This window comes from Amblyomma americanum, unplaced genomic scaffold (assembly GCF_052857255.1).
Source record: "Amblyomma americanum isolate KBUSLIRL-KWMA unplaced genomic scaffold, ASM5285725v1 scaffold_411, whole genome shotgun sequence".
Classification (NCBI taxonomy): Eukaryota; Metazoa; Arthropoda; class Arachnida; order Ixodida; family Ixodidae; genus Amblyomma; species Amblyomma americanum.
Genome location: NW_027526882.1, coordinates 1 through 7,159, shown reverse-complemented (window position 1 = coordinate 7,159; position 7,159 = coordinate 1). Strand labels below are relative to the sequence as shown.

General features: G+C 40.5%; 1 long non-coding RNA gene across 2 annotated transcripts; it reads left to right on the top strand.

Moving 5' to 3' along the window:
• The first annotated feature begins 210 nt into the window (after positions 1–210).
• Positions 211–7,157, top strand: LOC144112557 (uncharacterized). Of its 2 annotated transcripts, none has more exons than XR_013310313.1 (5): positions 211–284; positions 414–594; positions 2,879–2,993; positions 3,277–3,391; positions 7,117–7,157. It is a non-coding gene; the product is annotated as an uncharacterized LOC144112557 (long non-coding RNA). The 2 variants fall into 2 exon arrangements; XR_013310312.1 differs by having other exon boundaries at positions 3,236–3,391.
• Positions 7,158–7,159: the final 2 nt, after the last annotated feature.

The following is a 7,159-nucleotide window of genomic DNA, read 5'->3' as shown; positions in this document are numbered from 1 at the left end:
TAGCTCTTGTTACCTCACAGTATTTAGTTTTGTGCCTCCAGCATCACTGACTTGCATCATATGTTAAATAGAGTAGTAAAAAGCTCGCTGTTAGTTTGAACCACAACTCATGATGGGGCTGTGCACTTTTTGTTGTGTTACATGAAATATACTTATGTATGAAACAATTTCTTTCAGCTGCACCTCACATGATTTAAATTCCATCAGAATAAAGGCTGCAACACAACATTGCTCACTACCTGTTGCTTTCCCAGCACATAACATGCCATAACAGCACATAGCAGGTAAGATGTGAACAAAAACAGTGCATGTATATGTTCCACACATGCATTTTGTGTTCTACCAACACTATGATATGATTAACTATGTCATGTAAGAGAGAGCACACAAATCATTTTTTGTATATATTGCAGCATGGTTATTTCAAGTTTTAAACTGGCCATTGAAACGACCCATTGTATCACCGCTGGTTACCCGATGGCACTGGGGATCGAACTCCACACCTACCGCTTGCGAGGCAGATGCTCGGACCACTAGGCCACTCCTGCGGTCCCCCCACTGATGTTGCTTACACCAGGCGCTGTTAAAGCCCCGGTATGTATGTTAAATGCATTTTAGAAAACCATTCACTTCCAAAGTACCATTTCATCTTTATAGCAAAACCACAGTTCGCCTAGCTAGACAAACCTGCTGCATACAAGCCAGCAGAAGGGTTGCACATACATGCTTCATGGTGCATTATACCCTGATTTTGAGCAATGATCAAGGTAGGCAGATGGTCATTTCATTGAACACTTGCATGATACATTCGTAGAATCGAAAAGACAAGTACTATTGCAAAATCTTCAAACAGTGTTTATTCTCAGAGAAAACATATCATGAAAAAAGTGCTGGATTAGTTATGGTGCACCTTGTATGGGGAAAGGGGCTCCCACTTTGTGAAAGGCTTAATTTTGGAATAACGACAGCGTTTAAACTAGTTGGGTTACCATGTTTAGATAGTGGATGTGCTCAAAAAGACACTGGAAGTAAGCGCACTGTGTGGAAATCTCTTTCTGTATCCTTGTCTTTTCGAGCGCTTTCACGATCTAAACTTAATTTTGCAAGAGAGCAAGGAAAACAAATATTTAAATTCTGATAATTAAGGATAAAAGATCATGTTTCATTGTGTTGCTTAAAGTGTACATTGTATCACTATTGCTGTATTGCAGCACTTCTGTCGTGGCCTTGCATTGCAGCCTCTTGACTTTTGCTTATATAATAGGCAGTCCTTTTTTTTCGTTCGATTGCAACACTTTAGGAGTTACTACAGAGTTGCGTGGTAGCGAACTCTTAGATTAACGGTTTGCATTATTACGCCCGCATAACTTGCTAAGTGTTTCACTGCAGTCTTGTTACTAGAACAGCCTCTTGAAAGTATTCAGCCTGGTGGTCATTGAGGGTTACTGTTCACATATCAAAATGCCGGAACAGCTGTATACTCTTTACAGCTACCAGAACTATGGTACATTTCATGACATGCTGGCTGAAGAGTGCTGGAGCACCAGACTGGGGATTTGGATGAAACAATTTTCAAATGTGTGCTCGGTATCACGCTGCTTTGTTCCAGTTGTGGAGAGGTTTTCTTTTCATATTTGTTCTGTCAAACATTTAAATTTTGGGCAATATGTTGTTGCCTTTATCTTGTGTTCTCTTTGTTGTTGAGGTTTAGTATTTTTGGCACAAGCACTCCACTCTATTACTTTTCAGTATAATTTAAAATTTGTAGGGCACGTCATGAAGAATAATACTTCTACTTGAATAGTCTGCATGTGTTTATGTTCTCATTGTTGATATAAAAACTTAGGTGAGACAGCTTGTATTTTAGCTCTGGCTAGAATTTTTAGGAGAGCCTCAGTAACATAATCACATGACCAACACAAACTTGGTATTATTGTTTGTGCAATGAAAAACAGTTTTAAAATAGTTATTAACAGCTGTCAGTGTAGGACTGGCCTAAAATGTTTTGTGCTCTATGTAGCTCTTCTCTGAGGCAGGATTAATTCATCTGCACCTGCAGCCTGATACCGCCAAGATACCAATTCTTGGGTGAACTTATGATTTTTTTTCACTGAGCAAACTTGCACCATCTTGAAGCATGGAACTTGAGCTGATTCTTAACAGCTCTAGTGTAGCGAATTTCATTATCCTCATTGCTTAGTTTACATTCACCTCAGGACAATGGCCTTTTCCAGTTTAATTATCTGTGTCCTGCACCAGCTACATGCCACACTATCAGAAATCACCTAATCTTATCTAGTGAGCTTATAATCAGCTATCTCCTGCTATATTTTCCTTAGGGTGAAATTCATTTTGTTGCGATACAATGCACAAGCTGTTTCCTGGCGTGGTGCTCAGCTTATCTGGAATGAAATGCTTGGGAAATGGGTCTCTGATTTCACCTTGAGTAGACGAAATAACGTGTGCTAAGCCACTCTTTGGCCACAGATGCCCTTGTGCCATTAAAATCCATCAAATTCATTATGTTGCCCTAAGATACCATTGGTGATTCATTCTCTGCATTGTATGCCCTGGCCAGATCCATTTTCTTCTTTTAATTTCTGCCAGAATATTAACAACTTCCTTGTTCATCCCTGTTATGGTTTCACTCGGTCAGTTGTTCTATTAATAATTATAATCACTTTATTGAAAACATATTTTGGGCTAAATGGCATCAAGTTTTCCACTCTGCATAATGATATATATGTTTGGTCTTGTATGTCTTTACTTGTGTGGTAATGTTTATTTTGTGCTCACTGTCTAAACAACCTTATTTGCCTATGATATCCTAAGCCCTTCTATACCTATTTTCCTTCCCCCTGGCTCTTTTTCTTTTCAGTCATTCCTCCTCTTTCCTTTACACCGGCCATTGGTCACAAGGCTGCTGTGGGAACGACACTCAGCACTGGGCCCTTTTTTGTTCATGGAACCTGCACTGCTACTATTAGCACATAGTACGTTATCAGTATTTTTGTGATACTGCATTTATTGTTATTTATGAAGTAGTTGGCTAAGGCAATGGTAGCAGTGTTGGATATTGCAATATATTCAGCATATATCTCACTTGCAACATATCAGTGTGTTCACTATTACACTACCCTCTATTTCTTTCAGTTCAGTTATTTGGCTATAGATATATTGTGCTGCTTTCCTAGTTTAGTCCACTCAAACTAAAACTTTGCTCTTTGTGTCACAGGTAGAATCTACAATGATTGCTGCTCTGTGTCTTGTAAGCAGGAGGCAGTGTTCAATGGAGCCATGAACTTTCCTTGGAATTGAAAAGCCTTTGCCGTATTATGCGCTGAACCACGAGTGTGAAGAGGAAAATGTCATGCCTTGGATTTCTGCAGAGGTGAGCCATTGCGGTGAATCCACCAGCGCGAAAGACAGGGATGAGAAAGGAGACAAGACAGGTGCTGACTCGCGACTATAGTTTATTGGCGTGAACAGGGAATATATAAAAAGCCAAGCAATACCATAAACCATGTAGTTACAGATAAGCATACAGGACAACATGAGTCAAAAATCGCCCTCAACATTTTCCTGATCGAGGTAGTCCAACTCATTGTGTGTTAACTCGATAGACAAAACACACATTCTTCACGGAGTCTTAAGATGTGTCTAGCCTCGATAATCTCCCATTTAATCTCTCTGAATTTACTGCCAAAATGCGTGTTGCCAAAAGGAAAGGGTAGCAGACTTCACATCCCGTGCAGTGTACAGCAGAGTTACCCCAACCACCTAGCCAAGCCCCTACCCTCTTGTGTTCCTGTAGTCTTACATTCATACACCTTCCAGTTGCACCTACGTAAACCAGACTACAAGATAATAATATTTGATACCACATTCATTTTACAAGGTACATATACATTTCACTCTACATGTGTACTTTTCTCGAGCCACATTCACAGAATTATTCTTAAAATTTTACATGCTTTAGACAACGTATTAGGGGCCGAGAAAGCCACTTTTACATCATACCTTCTGGCCACATTTTTCAAATTTTGCGACAATTTATGTACATACGGTAACACAACTGGTCTTTTGGCATCTCGCTGGCTGGCCCCAGCCAGATTGTGCCGGTCGCCGCAAAACTGTCTCAGCTTCTTTAACAATTTATCATATGCTCTTGCAGTAACAAGGTTTGGAAATCCTGCGTTCGTTAACCTTAAAATCTGCTCTTGGAAACTAGTCGTCATGCTGTGAAAACATAATTTCATCAATTCTGAGCCCGCGCTAGAAAGTGCAATGCTATCTTTCACTAGCTTGGAATGGTCGACATGTAGCCAGGTAGCAGCTTAACACTCGCCAGCACACATGAAGTGTGCTGAACCTCAAGGTAAGGTCCAGAAACCACAGCTCTTTTTCTTGGGACATTTGCTCCAAGGTAAACCTGAGATAAAGGCCTTGCTCCTTAAACAACTTGAGAAGATGTACAGGTCCCGAACTATCACAACCTTTATAAAAGACCAGAAAATCATCGACATAGCAAAAGATTTTTCCCCCAGCCCATGCACATTCTAGACAATTATTCTATCCACCCTACTCAAGAAAATATTGCTTAGCACAAGGTCAACCTTTGAACCACTACATATTCGAGACTTTAGAACACATACCGCACTGCACTACTCTACAAACATGCTCTTCAAATAAATGCTATTCAATAACATGCTCTTCAGATAAATTTCAGAAAAGGATTCATGCAAAATTATCTCTGGTTATTTGCAAAAGCATCTGTCTACTTCGCATCTTGAAGATCCATTTCTTGTACTCAATTCGCAGTGTGGTTGAGTATCTTAAGAATGACAATCCAGCGGATTGTCTTGTGATTAGTGTCGATGTAGAACTATTTTATTCTATCCCGTATGAAGATCTTGTGAAAAGCTTATGAATGTGTATATCGGAGCACAACGATGAGCTCGTGTTTAGGAATGGGTGTGTAACATAAGTCTTTTTTGGCACTTGCCTCCTTTTATTTGAAGTGAAGAGCATGTTTGTGGAGTATGGCAGTGCGGCATACGTTCAAAAGTCTGCTAAATGTATCGATTCGAAGGTTGCCCCTGTGCTAAGCAATATTCTCTTAAGCAGGGTGGAAGGAATGATTGCCAAGAAATTGCACGGGCTGGGGGAAATCTTTCGCTACGTCTATGATTTTCTGGTCTTTTACAAAGGTTGTGATAGTGTGGGACCTGTACATATTGTGAACTTGTTTAAGGAGCAAGGCCTTTGTCTTAAGTTTACCTTGGTGAAAATGTCCCAACAAAAAGAGCTGCGGTTTCTGAACCTTACCTTGATGTTCTGCACACGCCATGTGTGCTAGCGATATTCACCCAGGAGTGTTAAGCAGCTACTTGACTGTTGGTCGAACGATTCTAAGCTAGTGAAAGATAGCATTGCGTCGTCAAGTCTAGGCTCGGTATTGGTGAAGCCATGCTTTTACAGCGTGACAACTGGTTTCCAAGAGAAGATTTTAAGGATAATGAAAGCATGATTTCCCAACCATGCTATTGCAGAAGCGTGCGATAAATTGTTAAAGCTGAGCATATAAGATTGGGCAAGTTGGTCTGACATGCTAAAGATAAGAATGGCGCAGCATCAAGTAACGAGGACAACAGGAGAGCACACCCACGCACAAGTGCCATCCTTGGAGCGGATGCAGAATCTAAGAGCGTGTACTTGACATTCAGCGTTGGCAGCCAAGGATCGGGCTCGTTCAATCTTTAGCGTTCAAATCCGTGTTTCCTCGTTTCCTTGACTGTCAACGCTGAATGTCAAGCACGCGCTCTTGGATTTTGTATCTGCTCCAGGGTTGGCACTTGTGTGTGGGTGTGCTGTCCTGCTTTCCTCGTTACTTGATGCTGTGCCATTCTTCCCTTTAGCATGTTTAAAGCTGAAACCCCTTCGCAGGGACTGGCATGATCAGGCTGGGGCCAGCCAGTGAGATGCCAAAAGAATGACTGTGTCGTTGCAGATTGTTGCAAAATTTGAAAACTGTGGCCAGAAGGTATGACGTAAAAATGGTGTGTTCGGCCCCTAATAAGTTGTCTACAATCTGTAAAATTGTTAATTTTGTGAATTTCGTTAGGGAAAAGCACATGTGTCGAGTGAAACGTGGCAACATATATGTGCCTTGCAACCATTGCATGCATTGCATACCATTATCATGTGGTTGGGTTTATGTTGGTGAAACTGGAATGTGTATCAATGTAAGACTACAGGAGCATGAGAGGTATTTGGATATTGGTAGGGGTTGTAACTTATCTGCATATTACAAGGGATGTGAAGGCTGCTAGCCATTCCTTTCGGCAACACGCATTTTGACACTACGTTCACAGCAGATTAACCAGAAAATTATCGAGGCTAGACACATCTTATGACTCGGTGACGAATGTGTGAGTGTGCTGCCCATAGCGTTAACATGCAGCGGGTTGGACTGTCTAGATGAGAGGAATGTTAAGGGCAATCTTTTACTTATGTTGTGATGTAGCTTATGTGTAATTGTGTAGTTTGTGGCGTGTGGCTTTTCTGTATATACTCTGTTCACTTCAATAAACTTCAGTTGCGAGTCAGTGCCTGTTTTGTTTCTTTTCTCGTCCCTGTCTCGTGCTGATAGATTCAAGTACTTGTAGAGTAGATTCACTGAATTGTGTACTTGCAGAGGCTTGTGAAAAAACGAGAGGAATTTTCTTTCCTTTACGCGGAATGGAAGGTTGAAATTTTTTACTTAAATGTTTGCAGCATTAAATTCTATTCGGAAAGGTAAAACCCACTTTATTGTACATTTTGTGTGCAATGGTGCCGGTGGCTGCATGCAACTGAAAACATTCGTCCAGGTTATCTAGCTAGCGTCCTTCTTCCTTGTGCCACATTTTCTGAAATAATATTTTGTCAGATTTATTTCAATCAGAATTTCTAAGAACATATTGGTGATCACATAATTTGGTGATCACATATGACATAATTCAAAGCGTGATCATTGGTATTTTTTAGTCTGGGGCAGTACAATGAGAAGTACATAGTATATAGTAAAATTAAATATGACCAGTCTAACATAAACAAAACTACTTTTTTTTAAAGGAAAATTTTGCTACCGAAGTGCTGGAGTGACATGGCATTATGA